The 25,023-nt window shown below is 35.2% G+C and overlaps 1 protein-coding gene across 1 annotated transcript in view; it reads right to left on the bottom strand.

Annotated features, from left to right (window-relative positions):
* The window catches only part of Erbb4 (erb-b2 receptor tyrosine kinase 4), a 681,070-nt gene that overhangs the window by 135,847 nt on the left and 520,200 nt on the right, over positions 1–25,023 (bottom strand). The gene's annotated exons all lie outside the window — the stretch shown is intronic.

Here is a 25,023-nt window from a genome sequence, read left to right as displayed (position 1 = left end):
TTGTTATTTGAGAGGTTATTCTCCTCACTCATCCTTTTCCTGCCCTGGAACCCTGGAGAAGAGATTAAAAGGTACACCAAGAGAAAATGAACTGCATTTAGAATTTGAAAATGTTCAAGCTGAAAGGAAATTCCTAGGAACCAATTTGTTCAAACTAGTAATAAAATTATTGCTCCCACCTAACACCTCACTGGTTTCCCCATCAGAATCCAAAATGGACTCTAAATTCAGTATAATTAATTCTGTCATAACTGATGGATAGATGTCATTGTGCATGAAAACTAACAAACTATAAATTGTGAAAGGTGAGATAGCCCTTGCACCAGTGAACATGGCACATGCTGGCCACTAGATGAGGTGGATCTTCAGACAAGCAGAGATCACTTGGACGACAAACCCTGGAAAAGCCTCTTTCTTTGGGTCTGGGATGGAGAGATGACTGAGGGAATGGCTGGGTAGCGGAAAGATGGGAGGAACCAAAGCCACACAAAATGACAGTCCAGAAGAAAAGGAAGAGGGTTTATAATCAATGAAGATAAAAGTAGAATTAGTGAAATGGAGAAAGAAGCAGAAGAGAACGAAATTGGTTAACAGAACAAAAAAGAAGCAAGTCATCTAAAGAATGGGAGTAAGAAGTCAAGAAGTAAACAGCTGAGGTATACGTTCCCATCATAGCTTTGCATGCACCTCACTCTGGGTTCTTAGGACCCAAATGGGTTTGTAAATGACCTGTGAGTTTGGTGAGAGTGGTTTGGCTCACAGTGCAACAGAACATCAATTCCTGCCCCTCTGTCCACTCTCCCGCCAACCCATAGGTAAGGCAAGAAGAAAATCAAGACAAGGTTAACACTCAGGACAAATAAATTTTCTTCGTTTCTTGGTAGAAACATTAATTCCATTAAATTCTGAAGCTAGAATGCTGTCAAATATATACATAAAGTAAGAGTAAAATGAGTTTTAGCTTTTTAAAATATGATCCTGGAAAATAATACAAAATTTAAAACTAAGAAGATATCGATTCTACCCAGGGTCTATACCCAATTTTGTTTACCAAGAGCTTGATAGTCTTAGAGGCTTCAATACTTCCTTTCTTTCCCATGGTAGAGACATTATGTAATTGTTCATTTGCTATAATGTCTTTTGATGAATTTTATAAACAATAACAAATAAAATACTAATTTATGTAAGATTGTCTAGCTCTATTTGTAAATTTCTTTTAATTTACAAAGAAATTTCTCAAAATTGTTAGAAAGTTTGCCTTTTAAAATACATTTATGAAGAAAAGTACCTTAAAACCATGTAATCCGGCAATAAGAGAACTAATACAAGGGACAAGATAACTTGGAAAGCATTTCTTAGGAGTATAAAATGTTTAATTGTCTACTTTCTTAAAGCAGTCTCCTCATTTCTTTCTTTAAGAAAAAAAAAACATTTTTCTTCAAAAGGAAAGTTTTAGACTTCCAGGTGCCTTTATGTTACTATAATTTCTATTCAGGAGAGAGAGAGAGAGAGAGAGAGAGAGAGAGAGAGAGAGAGAGAGAGAGGGGTTAGAGATAGTATGTTTCCTTAAAGTATATTCTGTGATATTGTGCTATTAAGATAATATAGTTTTCAAATACAGCAGAAAAGTCCACTCAACATTAAAAATACTTCAATGAATTCTAAATTTTAAAACTTGTACCACAAATATATAGGCTAAATTGAGTAAAAAGCTTTAACAAAGGTAGGTAACAAAAGCAGAAAATTAAGATGGATATTCATTCCATATTTTGTCAATGTGTAATAAATTATAATACAAAGACAACTTTTGTGGAAATTTACCTAATTTGCTTTTTCTCCAGTCATTTTCAAATATCACTTTCAAAATCTTTAAAAATCTAGCCCCTTCCTGATTTCCACAAAACTTCAGGAATTATGGATAAAAAAAACCTCCTGTTGCCTTAGAATATAATTCATCTGAATCCATTTTAAGGACTAAGTGACTCTATATACTAAGTGACTCTTCATTAGTTTGTGCTGTCAATGCTATATTAACCATGCTTCTCTGACCTTTCCATTGTAAAAGTTATCCTCCCTAAGAAAGAAGATTAAGAGGAGACTTCTACTATTATTGTTGTATTCCTTTTGTTATGGCTTAACATTCAATGAACAGTGAAATAATTCTTTCTTATTCTGAAAACTTTTATTTTCAAAGATCTTTCCCTTGCTGATTGGATTTTATCATTCAGCATGTTAGCCTTTATGATAATGTTGTTTTCAAGTTTTTCCAGTCTTCATCATTTTCTCTTAATTTATATACTGTGTTCTTGTGAACATTCTTCATTTATGCATAGGTCACACAAAATGTCTAGTAAGTTCCAGATAAGGAAGTCTTGGTGATAATTACTAATGCCAAATTTGTTGCCTTGTATAAAAAATTCAAGTTAATGTCACTCATTATCCATTTGTAAGTATTTACGATAAAGATACCTGCATCCATAAATGTTGTCCTCAACTTACGTGTCTGCCTATCTATCTGCACACATACACATCAGGAAATCACTATGCACTATTTTGATCACCTGCTCTACAGTAAATCCTGTGCTGCCTGGTAGAAAGGCAAACACGAAGAATCACAATCCAGTAAGAACGAGCAACTTGTACAAATAATTACAATGCAATGGAATATATTAAACAGATGTTTTAAATCCTATGAAATCATCGAGTCAAGGGTAAACATCTGATGGGTACAAAGAAGGTGCTGTATAACATTTAAGATGATGATGACATTTAAACTGAGTTTTGAATCCTGAGTAGGGTCAATAGAGAACAATGTTTATTTGTTTGTTTTTCTAAAAGATATTAAGCAGGGCTCGGTTGTGGCTTAGTGGTAGAGTGTTTGCCTCATATGTGTGAGGCACTGGGTTTGATTCTCAGCACCTCATATAAATAAATGAATAAAACAAAGATCCATCAACAACTAAAAAATTGTTTTTTAAAAAGACATTGGGCAAATTTGTTATGATTATTTTTAAAATATGTAAATAGTGTAAATATTGGCTTTGTGTTATAATTCATTACACATTGAGAGAGGTGTTAATTTTCTGTTTCTTTGTAATTATGTATGTTTTAGTATGTTTCACTGTGTCCAAAATAGCTGAAAAGAACAACTTAGAGGAGGAAAAGGTTAGTTGGGGATAATGGTTTCAGAGATTCAGTTCATGGTTGGCCAACTCCGTATCTCTGGACTCAAGGTGAGGAAGCACATCATGGAAGAACAGTTCAGTGAAAGAAAGCTACTCAACTCATGGCAGAATCAGGAAGTGGGGTGGAAGGGATTGCAGGGAAAACCAGCCCTTCTAGGGCATGCCTCTATAGTGTCCCACCTTCTTCAGCCACCCGTCTACAATTACCATTCAGTCTGCTCATTCAAACTAAGGTGGACTGATTAGGATAGACCTCTTACAATCCAAACTTTTCACTTCTGAACATTCTTGCATTAGCACAGAAACTTTGGGAGGGGGACAGGCACCTCATATCCAAACCATATCATGTCTAAGAAAATGTTATCACTGGATAATCCTGGGCATGGGCAAGGTTCAATATGCTATTTCTCTGTTTCTTTAAAACCTCTTTGATCAAATACAGAAATTTCCACTCAAATATACTTTTCCTGGCTTTCAACAGATGAATGCTATTTCCTCACCAGGACACCAGAGCTTTGATAAATCATGAAGTTAAAAAAAAATCAAATTCTGCACTCAGTCTCTCTATATGGCTAGTTATTCACATTGAAATCCATCATTCTGTTCAGAATAAAAGAGGAAAAAATCAAGTTGTTTTGTTTGTATCTATAAAATATGCCTTAAATTCCTATAAGTGACTTTCAAGTACTACAGATACAGCTCTGTTATTTTAACAGTATTTATTTGTTTTACCACAAATCGTAGTTAAGTTTGGTTGGTTTGACAGTCTTCTCTTATGAATAGAAAGAGAGTCCACCCCTGCATTTTCTTGTCAGGTCATGTAGTTATCTTTCTTTCCTTAGTAGAGGTTAAAGAATACCAGAGTTCAATCTCGGGTAGAAAGTCTTTGTAATATTTTGTCCGAATCTTTTCATTTTCCCATGGCACAGAAAATGTTCTTCATAGGCCTTTCACCAGTGGGATAAATTTAGGTGCTTATAGATTTTGCAATTTTCTCAGATGAATATTTTCTTCTTTTTTTTCTATATATTAGTATTTTTTAATTGTTAAATATATCATTTTCATCTGTATTCTCCTTGTGAAGTTCATCCATTTCTCACTGTGTACAGGCATCATTAAACTCTTAACTATGCCTCAGGCACTTGGCTAAACTAGAGGATTTTTTTACACACATTGACTTACACATGTAAGTTTTTTTATACACATGAATTCTTTTAAAACTCACAACTCAACCAGGTAAGTACTTACATTATTTCCATTTATTTATCATTTCCATTACAAATGAGGAGCTTGAGATTTAGAATGATTTACTGGAATAAAACCAAATACATATTCCATGGTGGAGGTAGGATTCACATTTTTTATATTGGTATTGATCCCATTAGATAAATTCTTTAAAATTTCTGGGTTTCTTCTTAGATTATTACTTTCATTCCTCCTTGGAACTCTTCATCCTCTTTAATAAACTGTAATATAGGAAAGTATTCCTCAAGTCCTTTACTTTCGCCTAGGGAAGGGAGACCTGCTTACATTTATAGCACACATAATTGGTGAGTGCCTTAGGCAAAATGACAAACATAGCACATGGCCTGCAGGTTGCTGGAATGGTTTCCGTAGTGCCAGACTGCTCCAGCATTAGAATGAAGCAGTCCTTTGTTGTTCCCCAGGGACTTTTTTTTTCTCTAAAATAGTCCAGAAAAACGATGACTGTGGACTCCTGGTTGTGACACTGTAGATTCGAAGAGGAGGCAGAAGTCTCTTCTTAGATTCTCACTTCAATCCAACCTTTTCAGTCCCCTATTCTTTCCCTGTTGGTCTGACTGTATCCCATGTAACCGTGATGCGTACAATCTGTTAAGGCTTGTTTCTAGTCTATCATACTATGTGCTACCTACACTTCTCAATAAGAAATATGCTATGTGAACCAAAATCAGAAATATCAGGTGAATTAGCCCTGAATTGGGTTGGGGGAGAAAGAGAGAAGGAAGAGAGAAGATAGAGAACCAGAGATACCTAAAGACAGAGATATATAGAGAAGGAAAGATAAAAGCATCTTTAAGGACATAGTTTAACAAGAAGACAAAGTCAGGAATTATAATAGCAAGAAAAGACCAAAAAAAATTTTGTTAGAGCCCTTTATGTTGGAAGTCTGCTAAATTCTGGGAATTTGAGATGAGCTAGCATATTTGCCATTAATTTTAGTTATAATAGTTTGAAAAGCACTTGACTAAAAACTAATCACTCATCCATCACCAAAAATAATAGGAGATCCACTTTTCCTCCTGAGCTTTAAGTCCCTTCATTCTAACTTTGTTGAGATCATCATGAGTGTCTTATGCAAACTGTTAAGGAGTCCCCTCAGGGATCTTCCTGACTCCTTGTACAATAATCAGGCGTTTACAGTTCAATCTCCTAGCAGGAAAAATAATAAATAAAAGATTTAAATGCCCCCATCTCCTGGACAACTCTCTTCTGACATCTGGACATATCAGGGAACATTATTTATGACTAACACTTGTAATCTGCTTTCATAATTTCAATTTATGAAGCATTTGGCTTTTAGACCCAGCAATGATGTACATGTAAGTTCACTGTGCTTCAACCAGTATAAACACTCTTAATTCTTGCACACTATTTCTTTGTTATCATGCTGGGTTCATACTAAGATTTCTCTAATAAAATATCATCCCCTACATTTACATATTGGTGAAAAAGGAGGCATGTGAAATATTGTCCTGAAAATTTATGTTTTATTCCAGCCACTTTGGGAAACTAGAAATGTTGCTTGACAGCTATGACAAAGAATGAATAAGGTAGTAAAACTTCTTCTGCCTAGCTTCTTTGAATGTCCCATTATATTTCTAATACAAATTCTCCTTTATGTTAACAATAATGCATCTTCAAATGCTTAGAATTATTAATGACCAGAACGCCTCCAGAAGTGACCTCCTTTGAATCCTAATATCACATTTCTTCAAGGATACAAAGTATAGTTAAATTTACCCAATTTATCTGGCCAGAGTAGAGGTCTCTAGATTCTTTCAATCCCAGTAGGGAAGAGCACACCCAAGGCAGTGTTTTTTCTAAATAACTCTTTTTTTTTTTTTTTTAAGAGAGAATGTGAGAGAGAGGGTGAGAGAGAGATAGAGTATGTTTTTTTATATATTTATTTATTTTTTAGTTTTCGGCGGGCACAACATCTTTGTTTGTATGTGGTGCTGAGGATCGAACCCAGGCCTCACGCATGCCAGGGGAGCACGCTACCGCTTGAGCCACATCCCCAGCCCTTAAATAACTCTTTAAAGTGGTAAAACTCACTTTAAATAACTCTTTAAAGTGGTAAAAAGTAAGCAGCAGGATATGGTGATCCCTATTTCTTCTTCCCATGTTATAGGTACTTTGAGGATAGAAAAACTTTGAACTTCCAACACAGCAATTTCCGTAGACAAGAAATTCAATTATTACATTGCAATGGGGTTTGGTTTGCTGATAAAGTTCCTGATTCTACTAGTCCACCCCAATGTTTTCACTTTATAAATTGTTTATCAGCTTCTCCTATGCTCACCAGAAGGGAAAACAGAATGCAAGAATCAGAAAAACAAAATCAGGGCTCTATCTCTGATGGTAGCAACATCAGTGCTTGGAGAATACTTTTCTGTAAGTTGCATTTTTGGTCTTTATTATCATTCTCCCTTGCCTACAATCCAATTTCTTTTAGATCCATATGGTGCCAATTTCTTGAAAGCTTATTGTAGTAATATTAAAAATCTCAATCTAAATATCAAATTAGTCCCAGATCATAGGAAATAAATCTATGTGGGTTCACAAAATTTCCCCTTCAGGCCTTAAGATTCAATTATTTGTTTCTTTGTTTCTTATGAGGAATAAATTGTTTTTAATGTTGCATTTTATAAAGGACTTAGAATGTGTGGGTGTCCCCCAAAGTACTTGACTTTTGTGGTATTTTAAAAAACAATCATAACTTGGAAAAATTTCAATATTTGAGTGATGATAATAAAAATTGCTTTGGGCTGAAATTCTGTGTTCTGTATCACACTCCACAGAAAAGTCACGGCCAAGTAATAAACCTGGAAAATATGGGTTTATAATGGAAATGTTGACAGACTGTAGCAGGTGCTGCTGTAATATCTTGAATTTGATTTAAAAAAAAAGTTTTCAATAATGCTTTCTAAGCCAGTCTTTGGGGGAATTCAAGTTTAAAAAGAAGGGCTTTCCACTATCTCTACCTCAATGATTGATGAAAACATGAGGAATTTGTGACCAGATACCTTAGGACACCTATAAATAAGATCATGTGTATCTCTAACAGGAGATCAAACATGAAGAAGCTTCTGTTCTTAAAGAAGCCACCCAGTAAAAGTTCTTCTTTGATGTAATGATGGTCCAAATTCATCATATAGATTATACTGGTATATTCTCAAGTGAGGGTAGGACTAAGTACTAATAAAGTACTTAATTCTACCCTCATTTTAGAGGGTACTAAATACTCAGTCATGTTTAATAGAAAATTTTCATAAAATAACAAAAACAAGGGTAGCGGGCTGGGGATGTGGCTCAAGTGGTAGCGCGCTCTCCTGGCATGTGTGCGGCCCAGGTTTGATTCTCAGCACCACGTACAAACAAAGATGTTGTGTCTGCTGATAACTAAAAAATAAATATAAAAAAATTCTCTCTCTCTCTCCTCTCTCACTCTCTCTAAAAAAAAAAAAAAAAAAACAAGGGTAGCTATGACTCAGTAATTCTAGAAGTGACCAGGTCCCTTATTGCTTTTCTTCTCTCTCTCTCTGTTTTTATTTTATCTATCTATCTATCTATCTATCTATCTATCTATCTATCTATCTATTTATTTGAGATGGGGTCTTCCTACGTTGCCCAGGCTGACCTCCAACTCCTTGATTCAAGTGATCCTTCCACCTCAGCCTCCAAAGGAGCAGGGACTATACAGATATGCCACTGTGGTCATCTCATTCTATTGATAAACATAATCTGTGTTTTCCCATATTCTCCATGAGATTATAGTACAAGCTATCTGGTCAAGGTAAGTTTTCATACTTCAAGTTTTACTGATCCTAATAAGAAATAGCAAATATTTCCTTCAACTATCTAAACCTGTCAGGCAAGTTGTTAACAATCTGAGGTAGCCTTCTTGTCCCACTCCTAGTGTTATGCAAAATAGTGGTCCTGAGAGAGGCAGAGTGTGAAAATGCTTAGGTTCAGTTGAGAAAACTCTGTAGCAGAGTCACAGCCCCATTTATTAGCTATATGACCATGGACATGTTATATGACCTCTTAAAGTGTATTTTCTTGTGAAAGGGAAAGAATACAAACAATAATAATTGAACAATGGACAATGATAATTAATACTAATAAGTAACATTATCAAGTGCTAGTATGTACCAGGCAATGTTGTGTACTATACTCATATTCATTCTTTTAAACATTTAATAGTTTACATCTTATAACTTTATTATAAAAATTAGAAGATTATTTCATGTAATACACTTAGCATAGTGTCAAGTATAACTTGTAATGTAAATGTTGATGTAAATGTTGTTTTATTATTACGTAGATTTCCTTGTTTCATAAATAATACTTAGGTTAAAGAGACATACAGTCACTATTTTCACATTATTGTTACTGCCACAAATTGTCCTGGCGGATCTGTATGAAACCAAACGTTGACAAGACAACCTGTTCCACAAATCCCTGGTCTGCCTGGGTCAAGGTTGGTTGTACATCAAGGGCTGGAGAAATTCATGAAATTTTCTCAACCTCACCAAAAAGGACTTATGCTCTTGATTTTGGGATTGACCATATTCTAGGATAGTCCTATATTCTTCCAATTTATAGTAGAAACAGTCATTTCAGGCAGATGTTTTGACTTGATGGGCCAAAGCTTTAAAGATTCAGTCATCTAAAATCTTTAAAGCAAAAGGTAAATACCTAGGCTCAATATTATTTTAAAGTATAGACAAGTAAAGTAGAAAAGTACACATCATAAGTGTATAGCTCAATGAATTTCACAAACTGAGTGAATTTAACCATCTCTTAGATGAAGAAAGTACTGATATCACGGGAGTCACAAATGTTAGCTAGATTTTAATGTATATACTCAACCTTGTCCCACTCTTAGTGTTATGCAAGATAGTGGCCCTGAGAGAGGCAGAGTATGGAAATGCTTAGGTTCAGTTGAGAAAACTCTCTGTGTCAGAGACACAGTCTCATTTATTAGCTGTATGACCATGGACATAAACTAACTTAAGGGTTGTGTTAAAAATTTAGCACTTGATGCATTCATGGTGAAAGCTTCATAAATCCTATTTAATTTTAGTAGAATAATTTTGGTAAATCTTTAAACATACCTGAGAGATCATAAAAATAGAGGTGAGAAATCATTCATTTTATTTAAAATAAAAAATAATTCTAATTTGAAAGCTCAAGTCAGTCTGGCATTTAATCTACAAGAGTGTTCATAACAAATCCTTGGCTTAAACCTTATGTACTGTGCTTTCTAATATACCAACCCCATTAGTAAACCGTGTCCATGCTAATGTGCTTGCTTGGGGCAATAATCATCAAGAGTCCCTGGTTCTGGTCCTTGCCAGTGCAAATGCACCAGGAGTGTGTGATGTAGTACCGCAATTATACAATTAGCCTTGTCAAGGCATGGACCATGGGGAATAGCAGGATCTTGAAGCTTAAAATGTGGCTGGCTGATAGATGACTGTCATTAAGCTCATCCTTTGCTCACTTTGTGATGGGGTAGACACTGAGCTTAGGAAAAGACTCATGAGTGACTGATAAAATCCCTGACTCACAGCCATTCTTCTTCAGGTGCTCATAACTGTTCATTTTACCCCTCCCTTCCTTGACACATATAATCTGTTTATCTCTAAACTTAGCCTGATAAAAAATAATGAAGAGTTGCCAATAAACTCTTTCTAATCAATCAAATTTAGATGATGGAAAGTGAAATTTCACACACATATTGTTTAGCCTAATTCTAACAATGACAATAAAAGGCTCTCAGCAGTCTATGTATCATATTGGGTTTTGCAGAATTTTAGCTACACAGAGCTATATTCAAAATGTTAATTTCTCCTACCACATTCAAGATATAAATATAAACACTACATATGTGTACATATGCATATATTCACATATCCATATCCAGATGCACATATACATCACTCATAATCTATGTATATTTTGAGTTATCATGTATGATACTAAATGAATTATTCTAAATTTCTGAATTTTCTCAGAAGGGAGAAAGTTGGCATTGAGCCTTAATTGCTTGCTCTCATTCACTTTCAGCCTGTCTTCATTATTAACCTAATTTTCCTCCCTTCTGGATCCAAGCCCTTCTGTGTTTGATTGGGCCACTCACTTCTGCAGCCAGTGACCTGCTAAACCATTTTCCTATGGTAATTAGATGGTACAGCAGTAGGAGTGCAGATGTTCCCACTAAGTAATTGTAAGAGAGTAATTGTAAGTACTTGTTTGGCTGCTGCATCCCTTCTGGACCACAGAACTGCACACACCCAAGTTCCTCTTACAGCCACCAAAATAATTTTATTAAATGTATAGAGAAAATCCTTTGAAGCAAGACAGTCAAATGACTACTATTAGACTCAAATTGAGTATCCAGAATACTGTATACGTATTTTTTGCATGGCATTTTAATGCACAAAATACATGTTCAGAAGATATTTTTTAAAAGTCATTTGTTATCAAAATTGATCATGGCAAGACTTTATTCCAATTTTTAAAAAAAGAGTCAGAGGTAGGTGTGGCTAAAAAGGAATGTCATGAGGTCACAAAAATATCTCCTTATCTTGATTATGGTACCAGTCATATGAATCAACACACTTGACACTGTTTCACAGAAACATACACACATGCATACATACATCAACATACAAGGTAATTCACATAAAATTAGTGTAATCTAAATAATCTCTGTGGATTGCACTCATGTCAGTTTCCTGTTCATAGTGCTATTGTTATAGTTATGAAAGATGTCATCCTCCAGGAAAATGGGGAAAGGGTAAATGGAACTTCTATTTAATGTTTTGTAATTTTGTAATCCATGATAATTACAAAATATTTTTTTAACTTTTTTTTAAGAGCTATCTGGAGAAAGAATTGGCCATTGTCAGATGTAGTAAGAAATTAATCTGTGTTTTGTCTTTAGGCCCATTATGATTTTTCTGTTTCTAGTAAATTACTTGATTTCATCCTTTGTTCCTCTTATCTGTGATAAAATTCTACTCTTGTCTCTCCAAATTACTGTAAACTCTAGAAGTCTGTAGGAAAAAGTGTTTCATGCATACATCTGAAAAAGCATGAATATATTTCACAACTTCCTGAGAGCAATATTGTAACACCCATCTACCTCTACAGTTTTAGAAACAAAAGCCATAGGAGAGCAATAAACTAGATATGCCAGTCCTGCTACTTTGATTCTGCATTTGAGAAAATCACTGTGCTCCCCAAATCTGCTACAATACCAAGCCTCACAGTCATGACTAATAGGTGTAATTGTGAACACTTTGCACACAAGAAGTACAATTTAATCCATTTGGATTGGATAGCTTTCACTTTTCTGTCAAAAAAAAAAGTACATTAAAAGTACTAACTAAAACATAAATTCACAGAAAGGAAATTAAGTTCTTTACTTTCTGAATGTGTATAGTAGCTAAAGGAAAACCTTCACCATTTATCGAAAGGCGTAACTTACAAGCTGAATTCAAGTCACTCAGCAGGCCAAACAAAGCCACAGGCAAAGCAAAGCAAAGGGAAAGCTTGCCATTTTATAGGTTAGACAAGAAAAAACCTAAATGACTTCTCTAAGTGAGAGGCTTTCATATTTCATGTAGACCCCAGGAAACAATTAAGCCTTCAGTGCAATTCTGGGACCTGTGTGCTAGAAACTGCCTCAATAAACTTTATTTTCATCTGGTAGCATTGAGAGTCTCTCTTATCCCTTACTACCCTTTATATATCATCCTCCTTTAAGGCAATGAAAATTTGGCACATAAATAAAAAGCATGAGATTGTTTCAGGGAGGGGATATCCACAATTCAAATTCAGCCAGGTGCTCTATCACCGATTTGGGAGGCTGTGATGTTATTAGGCATTCTGATATAAAGATCGAGAGGGAAAACCATTGGTAGAAAGGGGAGTTTTTAAAAAAGTATTCTTGGAAGGCAAAGTAAAATACGGAAAGTACTCAAAAGCAAAACTAAGATAGCTACTCATTTAACATTTTGCAGGGAAAAAAGTTCATTAGATCAACTAAAATTATCACAAAAGGTATATGACCTCATATTTTACACCTCTTATTGAGTTATAATACTTCAATGGTTTTTCACCTAAAATACAAACAAAGAGATCCCAATTCTTGCAAAATTGAGACTTGGGGGGTGGCTCAGGCTGTCAGTTTATCTAAACCAGAACAGTTAGGGTAGCTGGATGGTATATAAATTCAAGTCCCCGTTTTGTCAATAAGAACAACTCAGACCTTAATGGATTCTCTCACCTGTTTTGGCTACAGTGCTGCCCTCTCCAACAAAGGCACATGAAATGGTCTTAAAGCTGGTCTCTGACAGCCTCTGAGGCACCCTCAGAGTTCCATGGAGCCCTCTCCACATCCTTCTGCTATTGCAGAACAGACTTGATTTTCAAGTAAGAGTCACATGAATCACTTTATTTATTTAAAGTAAATGAATAAAGTGATCTTCTGGAAGTCCTTCCTGCACTAACATTTCAAGAGGTCCTGACATTCATTTTTAAAGATTCACCAGTTCCACAAAAGGACTTCTTCGGACTAGGTCCTTTGCATGTCCTTTTTCTGTTGTTTTCCCTTTCTTTAGTATAGCCAGCAAAATATTTGACTAAGATATCAGCATTGTGCTTCCTGCTTTGGAATAAATAAGAACATTTCTATTTCTAGTTTAAGCTCCCCATCTAGAAAGGGTTTAAAGGATTTTAGTACTGCAGGGTCTAAAACTGTACAGGTATGCCGGAGACAGATCTCACTTAGGTTTTGTTGTTTGAGAACAAAAATTGACTTTTATTTATCTAGCAGTGGAAGTAAGGGTGGAACCTCACCAGTGTGGCTGAGCAAAGAAACTGAACTCTACAACCTGGATGAGAAAGGTCAAGTTCTCCAATACTCAAGAGGGAATAGGAAATAGGATTCCCCCTGGTGGCTGTTCTAGAAAGGGCCTGGGAGTGAGTGAGGAGGGGGGACTTCTGCCTCTACTTTTACTCTATACCCACAGAGGCTACTAGTCCTCTCATGAGATATTGTATGGATGGATGCCAGGCCTAGGGGAATTGAATGGTATGAGATAAGGTTTTGTAAGAACATGCTCTGGCTAGCTTAATGGAGGGAGTTAGGTGAAGTAGGAACCCTGGTATTCCAGTCACCCCAGCCTAGCTCTGTTGAACAACAGCCATTCAGTAGAAGAAACTTTGTGGAAACTTCCCAACACGAGATAAGAATGACTAACCCATTCTGATAGATGTGTACCAAGCTGGAGTAATTTTCCCTTGAGTAAAAATTGAATGTATTTAGAGAGTACAATAGGATGTTTTGATATACATATACATAGTAAAATAATTAACATTATGTTAACTAACTTATCTATCATCTTACCTAGTTATCAGTGTGTGTGTATATGTGTGTAGAACACTTGAGATCTACTGTATCAGAAAATTTCCAGCAATCAGATATATCACTGACAACGCTTTATGTTAGGTTTCTAGAACTGCCCATCTTATAACTATAAGCTTAACATTTGGCAAATATCATCACTTTCCTCCCACCTCAGAGACACTGGTAGCTACCTTAATATGGAATAATTTTAATTTAGAAAAAAATGTACTACTGTATTCCTGAATCTGGCATCTCAGACTAAATTTATTTCCATTTAACATGAGGAAATTATTAAAAAACAAACAAACAAACAAAAAACACTCTCCTAGAGCAGACTTATCTTTGTCTTGGAATAAACCATAAGAGAATCCTTCATTTATGGAAAGGTAAGCAATGTTCTTCTGAAATGGAAAGCCTTGAAAGCATTGCTCTATGTAATTAAAAAACAAGTCAATATTTATCAAGCAATATTGTGTGAAGCAACAGGTTATGATAGTGACACATTTTATTCTTTTATCTGTATGACAACCTTATAAGGTAGATATTATTATCTCTAATTTTTAATTAAGGCTTTCAGAGAGTTTACAAAATCCCAAATTTTATAGCTAATGATTGGTGGAGTTCGCATTCAAAGCTAGTTTTTCAATCTGAAAATCTTGTTTCTTTCCATGATAATCATAGTAAATATTAATGAATATTCACTATATTCATGAGCACAATTAATGAGTACAAATGAATAAAGGATATATATCTGTATATATACACACACACACACACACACACACACACACACACACACACATACATATATATTTATATATTCTTGTTTCATAGAAACTTTCATTGAATTTTTGAGATTAATATCCATTGCTCCTATTTGTTTATTTATTATTTCAAATTGGGTAATCATAAACTTGATGTATTTTATGCAGACATGGATATTCTATTTGGCAAAACAGGAAACGATTCTTGAAGGACTCATAACTCTGATTCAGAATTCAAACTCAGATTCTTATTTCTTTAAGGTTCATGTTTTTTTTTTTCTGCCATATTATGAGCCTTTCTGTATAAGTCATTAATAAATTGACTAATTTTGGTGATAATAAATATTAAATAGTGTATGACTTTGCTTACTATTATCAAAATGTCTTTTGAACATTGAAGTTCCGATAGGAAGCATGCAGAGCTGATGCATGATCATATTTCCCCCTTGCAATAGCATTAACACTGTGTCCATTTGATAGATAAGAAAACAGACTTAAAAACAGTAAGGAATTTATCTAAGTTATTATGGATTATCAGTGGTGGATCTTAAACTAACACCAAGTACTACTTTCTTCTAAATCCTACCCTAATAACTACTGGAGAAGGCAGAATTAGACAGGCAGTCAGTTTAGATAGGTAAATCCAGTCAGGTCAGATATAGGAGGCCAATTCTGAGTGAGTCTGGGAAGTTGGAGACTGTCCCCTGAGGGATTGAAGAGTTAATTCCTTCGGAGCCCTTCCTCCACCCTTATCACCCTTACCTGCCCCAGCTCCAAACACTTGTCCCAGAAATCTCCCTTCCCTACAGGGAGCTATAAGGTTGTTAATGTGTCCTTGACTACTCCATCCTGCCCTTCCCCCCTCAGCCCACCTGTTTCCCACCTTTTGGCCACCTTACCATCCTAGGCCTAGTCAGGTGTGCAGGAAGGAGAAAGATCAGGGAGAAAAGGCAAGAGAACAAAGGAAGCTTAGAGGATACAAAAAGGGCAGAACACCTGCCTTTTGGGATACCAGGATACCAGCTGTGGCCCCCTTCACCCTCATGGGAGAAGTCTACATTACCGTTACCCCTTTTTAAATAAACCCTGCTTCCATATGCTTGCCTCGGTGTGCTTGACTCATCACCGATAGTGGGTGGTAGCAATGGGAAGGTATAATCTCTCATTTACAACTACATAAAGCAATAGTTTTTTTATTTTCTTGGTTATTGTGTCCACATTCCCAGTGAGATAGAACAACATGATACAGGGATTTTTTCAACTTTGATCTTTCTTAAATTTAGTGCAATGGTTAACTTTATATATCAAATTGACTGAGCCATGTGAGTGCCAAGACATCTGGTTAAACACTATTTTCAGTGTGTCCCTGTTTATGAGATTAGTTTTTGACTTGGTACACTGGGTAAAGCAGAATGCCCCACCTAATGTGAGTGGGCCTTATCCAATCAGTCCAAGACCTGAATAAGAGATTTCCTCCTGCCTGGTTGCCTTTGACCTGGGACCTTGTTTTTCTCCTGCATTCAGACTTGAATTGAAACTGGCTCTTCCTGGGTCTTTAGCCTGTTGACTTTTAGACTGGAATTACATCATTAACTCCCCTGAGTCTCAGGCTTTTGAACTTGGACTGGACCCAGAGAATTGTCTCTACTGGGTCTTCAGCTTGCCCACACAGATTGAATCTTAGCCTTCATAATCTCATGAGCTAATTCTTTACAATAAATCTCTTTTTGTATCTCTATACATTCTGTTGGTTCTGTTTCACTGAGAACCCTGATTAATACACTTAATATGTTTTTAAAATTATAATCAATAAATGAATCCCTCTTGGTTAGACAAAGAATCTAAGTGACTCTCCTTTGGGATCCAGTTTTCCAATTTCTCATTAAGACATGATTCTAAGAAATGTACACAGGCCATGCAAAAATTCACTGGTTAGTCTACCTCTTTAGTGAAAATAAGTATTGGACACTGATCATTGTTGAAATAAACAAGGACATCCATGTTTCAGAGATCAGGTAAGCTACTGTGAGCCTAGTTTATAATGTGACAGTGGAAGAGCCCCTGAAGGTATTTACCCCAAATAAAGTTAAGTCACTGAGTTAAAATCATGTCACTGATTTTCTCAAAAGATCTAATAACACTGATCAGAATATATAATGTATTCAAGTTTGAATAATAGTAACAAAAATGGTAAATATTAAGCTATTGTAGTTTTTTCTTCTAAAAGTAGTTATAGAACTACAAAACAAGTCTCTTAATTGTGCATTGTCATTACGTGGTGTTTAGCTATGACACCAATACTATAGTGCATTTAAATATTTATCTTCAATTCTACTTTTCTGCTTTCATAAAATGTAAAAATTTGTGTCAAAATATACTCAAAGTATCAATTCAAGAAAATGATAATCACAAATTTCTAAACAGTATTAGCTATCACTATTATAGCATTAAGTGTAATCATAGGTGCCATTAATATCTTTTCATAAATTTTAGTAGGTAGAGTCAATCCCTTCTTGAGATTATCAATTTTTATTTATGTGGCTTTGTACATATGGGCATGTGACAGAGGTTACATCGACACACAGAATGTGGTCTTTAAAAGAAATCAGAGGGCTGGGGTTGTAGCTCAGTGGTAGAGTGCTTACCTGGCATGTGTGAGGCACTGGGTTTGATCCTCAGTACCACTTATAAATAAACAAAATAAAGGTGTTGTGTCCATCTACAACTAAAAATATTTTTTAAAAATCAGAAATGTCAGCACCTAGTTCATGCATTTAATTTGCATCAGCCATTCAGATTATGAAGTTAGTTTTCATTCATGCAGAAGTAAGTGGATGAATCAAATGAGAAATTACAGTGTCCTGTCACCTCATGTGTTTGCTGCAAGTGAAAAATGGGAAAAAAAATGGATAAGGAGTATAAGTGAAGTCTCTGCACATGTGACACATTCAAGTCTCAAGCAAGACTTCACATTTGTGTATGGAAGAGGAATTTACTTCTGAACGCTGCAATCTTTTCTCCTTTCCATTATTGCGAATTAAGTTTTTGAACCAAGGGAGGTTCCCCCTCCCCAAAACTCCTAATCTGTCACCAAAAAACAAAGAAAAAATAGGAACAAAATCCCTGAACCACAAAAATCAGTTTCACTAGCTCTAATTAGGGAGATGATAGAGACAATAAAAGGAATTTGGGGATAAACAAAGTAGAGAAGAAAATGAAAAAAAAAAAAATGAGAAATCTGCTAAACTGGCATGAATAACCTGTCAACCTCTGAGAAAATACAAGTTTTCTCTGAAAAAAAAATTGCTGAAAGCAATTATTTTCAAAAATATAACCGAAAAAATCGTTATTCATAGGCAAAATCTAAAGAACCTTGCTTAAACATATGGGTTAATTTTAATTCATAAAACGATTGAATGATTTTTATTTCCATCTCCCTTTAAGAATTGTGAAGTAGGTAAATTTACAACTCAGGCAATTTGTGAATTATTTTGAAGGGCACAGTGGGCCTCTGACATATTTTTAGTATCATCCCTTCTAGTTTCCAATCATTTACCACCCAAAAAGAAAACCTTAGGAATCCTACATCTGCATTAAACTGCAAATTGATAGAGCACCAGAATAAAATCTGACAATAAAGTAAAATAAGCAGACAAAGCTCTGAGGAAGGTTCAGGACTCTGAAAAATAGTGGCCTATACACAGTACTCAGGCTTTACAAATGCAGCCATAACAACAGCAAAAAGCTACAAATAATATTTCCCTTAGAAAGGAGTCAGGAGCAAAAATGTGTTCAGTAATAGGAGGTCAAACCAATATTGACCTTTTCTAGCTTGAGATGGAAGACTCAGAATTTTCTCTTTGCTCCTCTTCAATAATAGACTGTCTTATTCTAAGAATTACCCCTGATCTCACTTCTCTACTAGTTCACTGGTAGTTTTGTATGTTTTCAATATTACAAACAATCCAATTTTCTAACATGAAAATCAGAAGCCATAAGAGCAAAAGTAGAATAAATAGCATCTTAGAAACCTGGGTAAGAAAGTACAGGAAGATAAGAGGGGCAGAGGTGTCCTTCTCTCCCGTCCAGCATGGTCTCGTACATCAATCTTTTATAACTAGGATTTAAGAATCAGTCATCTGTATTTTAAAAATGACATCATTAGGAAATCCTGGCTATACAGATATGTCTTGCCTTATTATCATGTCAGATAATCCTCCAAGTAACAAATAGTGAATATTCTTTCTTTATGCTAAACAGCATCCTTAACATATCACAAATCTTGTCTTATATTCATAATTACTCTATGAAATAGATACTATTATTCAGGGGCACAGAGAGGTTAACTAACTTGTCTAAGGCCACATAGCTCATAAATTGTAAAGGTGGAATTTGAACCTAGGCAATCTGTTCTTGAGTCTGTGGGCTGAATGGGCCAGATTATACATTTTCGCTTCTTAATTTATAGTGTCACTTATGACCTGTATCTGTAACACATCAAACAGTTTATAGAACTGTTTGATTGTCCATTATTGTAATAGTTGGAACATTATTTGAAGAAATTCTAATTATTCATCTAGTACTTTCTCCTGAAAATGTGACATAGAAACTGATGATAGAACATATCTTTGTGAAGTCAATAAAAAGTATTATTCATACACAAATGGAGCCCAACTTTTCATTCCTCTGGCTGCACATGGTGCAGAATCATACCAGTAGAGTTATCATACATGTATTTAGGGTAATAATGTCTGTCTCATTCTACGACCCCTCCCATCCCCACAGCCCCTCCTCTCCCCTCACTCCCCTCTGCACAATCAAAAGTTCTTTCATTCTTCCCTACCCTGTCCCCTGATGACTAAGGATCAGTACAGCTTATGAGAAAAAACACTTGGCCTTTGGCTTTTTGGGGATTGGCGTATTTCACTTGGCATAATAATTCTCTAGTTCTATCCATTTACCTGAAAATGCCGTAATTTAATTTAATTTTTTTTTTTTTTTTTTTTGGTATTGGAGATTGAACTCTGGGGCACTGAGCCATATCCTCAGCCCTATTGTGTGTTTTAGTTAGAGACAGGGTCTCACTGAGTTTCTTAGTGCCTTGCCTTTGCTTAGGGTGGCTTTGAACTCGAAATCCTCCTGTCTCAGTCTCCCAAACTGCTGGGATTAGAGGCATGCACCAGTGTGCCCGGTCAGTGCTGATTTCATTCTTCTTTAAGGCTGAGTAATATTTCATTGTGTATATGTGTCAAAATGCACTCTACTGTCATGTATAACAAATTAGAAAAAATTAAAAACTATTTTTCAAGTAAATAAAAGTATTATTTATAACAGAAAATTCCCATGGAATTGATAATGAGACACAACTACAGTAAAACGATGTGCTCCTTCCCGGTCTGCAGATTTAGAAATGCCATGTAAGGACAGCAGGTCACTTAAAGCTGTAGTGATGTGCGTGTGTGGGTGAATGGGAAGAAAAAGTGCAAAATGGTTTAGTGACCTGGCTTGGGAGAGAGATATAGAATTCAGGGCATCAATATGCCAGTGTGTTTTTTAGAACTTCTCATTTTTCTCATCTATAACATAGTAAAATAGTGGGTAATAACCTGCTAGAATTTTTAGTAAAGACTAACATGATATGTAAAAAAAAAAAAAAAAAATCCAGCAGATTCCAGGTGTGCAATACAGGCTCCATACCTGCTGTAGTCTGGATGTTAGATGTCCTCCAAAGCCCATGTGTTAAAACACAGTTCCCATGAGTGGTGGTGGAAACTTGTAGAAGTGGAGCCTAATTGGAGGTCTGGTCATTGGGGGCACACACTTGAAGAGAATTGTGAGACCCTGGCCCCTTCCTCTTTCTCCCTTTAACATTCCAGTTGTGAGGCAAATGGCTTTTTTGGTCCACCACTTGCTGCCTGCCACAATGTCCTACCTTGTCAGAGGCCCAATAGCAATGGTCAACCAACTGCCTGTGGATGGAGACTTCCAAAGCCATGAGCCAAAGGATCGACTTGTCTTATTTCAAGAATTCGAGAAAATGGAAAGTTAACAAACATATTCCATATGGACTGACTCACTGTCAATGCTATTCACCATGAAGTTCTTCACTCAAAGTCCACAATACACTTTTCAGAATTTCTAATTTGTCAAAAAAGACTACTTGTCTAGCTTTTCAGCAACAACTGTGAAAGAAGGAATTGTCATCACGACCTTACATCTTAGTTTCCTAAGCCATCAAGAAGGCACATGGTATTGTATGAACATGAAACGAAACCATGTTATGCTGGGCTTGTGGAGTGAATAGGGCCACCTATAAGGAGATGACTTTGATGTTTAAATATGTGTCTTTTATTACATAAAATTTTGTAGAATGACCAATTAATGAAAGAATGGATAGAAAATTTGGAATATTAGTGAAAATATTTTAAAAATACTTATTTCCTTATACATGACAAGATAGTTCAATGGTTCTATTATTCATTTATGACCTCTCTGGACTTAATGAAGTTACTTCAGTTCTTTATGTCTCTATTTATCTGTGAAATGGTGATACCTATCTCACAGATCTGTGATGAGACATATCAATTAATTAAAAATATATACAGTCATTCCTTGCCCAGAAGAAATGTTTGGTAGTGTCAGTTGCGAGCACTGTTTCTTCTGAGTACTGTTCAATGTTCCACTGGTATGTTATAACACAAAAATAAATTGATTACTTTAGAGCATCATCTCTCCCTTCACCGCCCAGTGTTATCAACAACGACAACAACAACAAAGAGATGCAAGCAAAATAATAGCGGGTACTGGGTCAATCATGATAAAATCTCATACACTTTCTTGAGTCTGTCTTGATGAGAATTGGAAGCAAAGAAAAAGAAGCCTCTAAGTTACTGAACTAGGTATTTGTGAAATATTTGTCTTCACTCAGACAATATTACCTGTATTTCACAGACATTTATGAAACAATTTTCTGTTTTATGGCTTCCAACCTACAGCTGATAATGAGACTGTATTTCAACATTTCATATTCTAGAAGCTGAGCAAGGAAATGTACATGGGTTATTTTATTTAATCTCCAAATCATAATAAAGAAATATATTCATTTTTTATTGCTTTAACTAATAACCACAAATTTAGTGGCTTAAAACAATGTATATTTATTCTCTTACTGCTCAGGAGGTTAGAGGCCAGAAATCAATTTGACCACACTAAAATCAGGGTATGGGCAGACCTGTGTTCCTTCTGGAGACTATAGGAATGCCTTTCCATTTCCAGTGTCCAGAGGTAGACTACATTGCCCAGTCTGTGGCCCCTGATTCCATCTTCATGGTGTATCACTCCAACGCTGGTTCTGTGTTTTTTTGTCTTCTCTTTTTAAGTCTAGTCCTTCTTCCTCCCACTTAATAGGTCCCTTGTTCTCATGCTGAGCCCATGTGAATACTCCATGGATACCCCTCAACCGCAGACTCCCATTTAATCACATTTGTAAAGCCCCTTCTAACATGAAAAGTAACACATTTACCAATTCTGGGAACAGGATGAAGCCTTTTTTGGAATTAGGATGTTATTCAGCCTATCAGACCTCTATACCTGTGGGTTCTGAATCCAAGGATTCAACCAATGAGAGAATATATATATATATATATATATATATATATATATATATATCAATCATAACATATCTAGCATTTTTTTCTAATCGCTATTCTCTAGACATCACAGTATAATTATGATTTACAAAGTATTTGCATTGTATTAGGTATTATAAGTAATTTGGAAGTGACTTAATGCATATGGAAGAATATTTACAGGTTCTATGCAAATACTATGCATAATGTGGCAAGGCAAGTGCTCTGCACTGAGCTACAGCCCCAGCCCAGATCTGTTGATTTTGAAGATTAGAAAATATAAAATTTATTAACTACATTACATACATGGGAAAAAAAGGATTCAGAGGGTTTGGATTACAATCAAACTCATAAAACTGCAAAGTAGGCACCAATATAATAATGAAGGTATGTCTTTCTGACCCTAATGCTGCTTCCACTACACAACTCCATCCCTAAACAAGGGAAAAAGATAAAGAAAGGACACTCTCCTTCAGGGTAGTTTTTGTTTTTTATTAATTAAGGTATGAGTTAAGTATTGCTTTAATGAATACTACATATAAGACTCAAATTTTAGGAATAGATTTAAGAATCAGACTTAGCCATGGGGTAGCCTCATATTTCCTTACATTTAAATACCTGTAACTCCTAAATCTGAACAACTTTGATTATTTGACATTTCTAGATCCATGTACTGCAAATTTTTTTCTAATGTGCTATGTCTATAACTGAACACTTGATTATCCTCTAAACACATTCATCTCTCATCCTTCCCCATCTCAGGAAATGGCACCCTCCATACTCATCTTTGTCCTCTACCACATGTAATTAATAATCATTCAACTTGGGTTTTTACACACAAATATCTCTTCATTCCATCTATTTCTCTTTGTTTGCATTGCTCCCAGAGTCTGCACTGGAATCCTCATTTCCATTTTTTATTGACTTCATATAATCTCTATACATAAGCGAGCGATCTCTTTAGAACATAAATTTTGTCAACTCCATGTTAAAATATTTCATAACTACCTACTGAACTTAATGTAAAACCCAAACTTTCTATGCCATACAGGGTAATCACATATCCCATTCTATTTAGGATCTTTCTGTGCCAGTTGTCCTGATGTGACTAGTAACAGAATCCCCTTTCACTTCTAAAATTGTCCCATTGGATGATAACTTACCTGCTTACCTTAAGTAGGGTTCCTTGTAATCTTCCCTCTAAGTAATTCTTCCCATAGCCAGTTTTCTACCTCAAAACTTATTGGGCCTTCCCTTAAGTCTACCCTATAATTATTTTTCTTCCAGATGGTATATAACTGTATACTTCATCTTGAATATTCAGCTTATTAGGATGTGCAGAGAGAATCAGACCCAAGTCTGTTATTTACCTATATGTTCCTCCTTTAGCAAGTCAGGACAATATTGTAAAAGTGCCTTCAAGTATTTGTTGAAGGATTAATGATTAAACAAGTTTTTCATAAAAAAATCAAAGAGATTTATAAAAACATAGTAAAGCATTTAAATAACAGAAATGTGTTCAAAATGCCAATGATCAACATTAATATAGAAGAGAAAGTAATCACATTTTTCTGGAGAAAATGTTCAATAGGGAGGGCTTGGCAGAGAAGACCAATCAGTGTTGATGGATAAATAAGACCATGCTGTATGAATCAAGAAGATATAAGAAAAGAACTTCAAGCAGAGATAAAAACAGTATAAAACTGTGTGGTTACTCCAGGCACTCAAAATAGTTTCTATCATTAGAGTATATGGTGATATATAAATGATAATATTAATGCCATGGATTCCTAAAGAATCTTAAAAACTTAAATTGTGGAGAACACAGCAGGAAATACAGAGAGAGCTAATAAATTTAAATCTTAGCTATGTTTTTATTTATAGTACTAGGATGATTTGAGAATAAACACAAAATTATAATACATAGTCCTTAAGGAAACTAAATTGAACCTTACCGTATATAAAACTAAGCTAGGCTTTTCTCTCAAATAATTCTGAGGTTTGCATTTGTAAGAATTGTCTCAAATTTCTGCTTTTGGTAATGGACTTTTATTCATTCTTAGATTGCAAAAAGGAATAGGGAAAGACTAATAAATTAATACTTTGTCATTGATAAGTATGAAGAGTAATATGTCTATAAAATCTATAAAACATAAAATATTTTGAGTAAATTAAGAGTTATTATAGTGAATTTAAATTTATCACATTCCCTATTTTTTAGGAAAGAGAATTTTCTTCAATAAAGTTTCTAGTACAAGAAATCATACATAGATTTTTTTTTTTAATAAGAAAATGTGTATACCTTTGTGGAATATGGTTGTAAATGCTTTGCAAGTTCCTAGAGTGCTTCTGAAGTTAGAGCTAACATTTAAATTTGAAGAATTCATGTACAAATCTGGAACTATAGGCCCTCTTAAAAAATAAGATCTGATAACTGGCAATGTTCTCCAAATCATAGGTTTCCCAAGGGCAGTAGTTATTCTCTGGTTCACCACAGAGCTACCTCCCCCATTATCAAGCTCACTCCCCTTATGTATGCTACATGCCTGAGCTTTTGTGTGAAGTTAACCACTAAAGACCAGCTGAAGACTTCCCAAAGGGTTTAGCATTGTATCATTCATGGTTACTGACAATTCTACCATATATTGTAATAAAATCAGCTAAAATGGAACAACTTGAACATCCAATCTTTTCTCTCTTAATTTTGTTTGTTAACTATACTAGAACAAACAAAAAATCAAAGAAATCCAGTATGGTAA

The sequence above is a fragment of the Callospermophilus lateralis genome, chromosome 9, assembly GCF_048772815.1.
Source record: "Callospermophilus lateralis isolate mCalLat2 chromosome 9, mCalLat2.hap1, whole genome shotgun sequence".
NCBI lineage: Eukaryota > Metazoa > Chordata > Mammalia > Rodentia > Sciuridae > Callospermophilus > Callospermophilus lateralis.
This window is presented reverse-complemented; position numbering and strand designations above follow the sequence as displayed.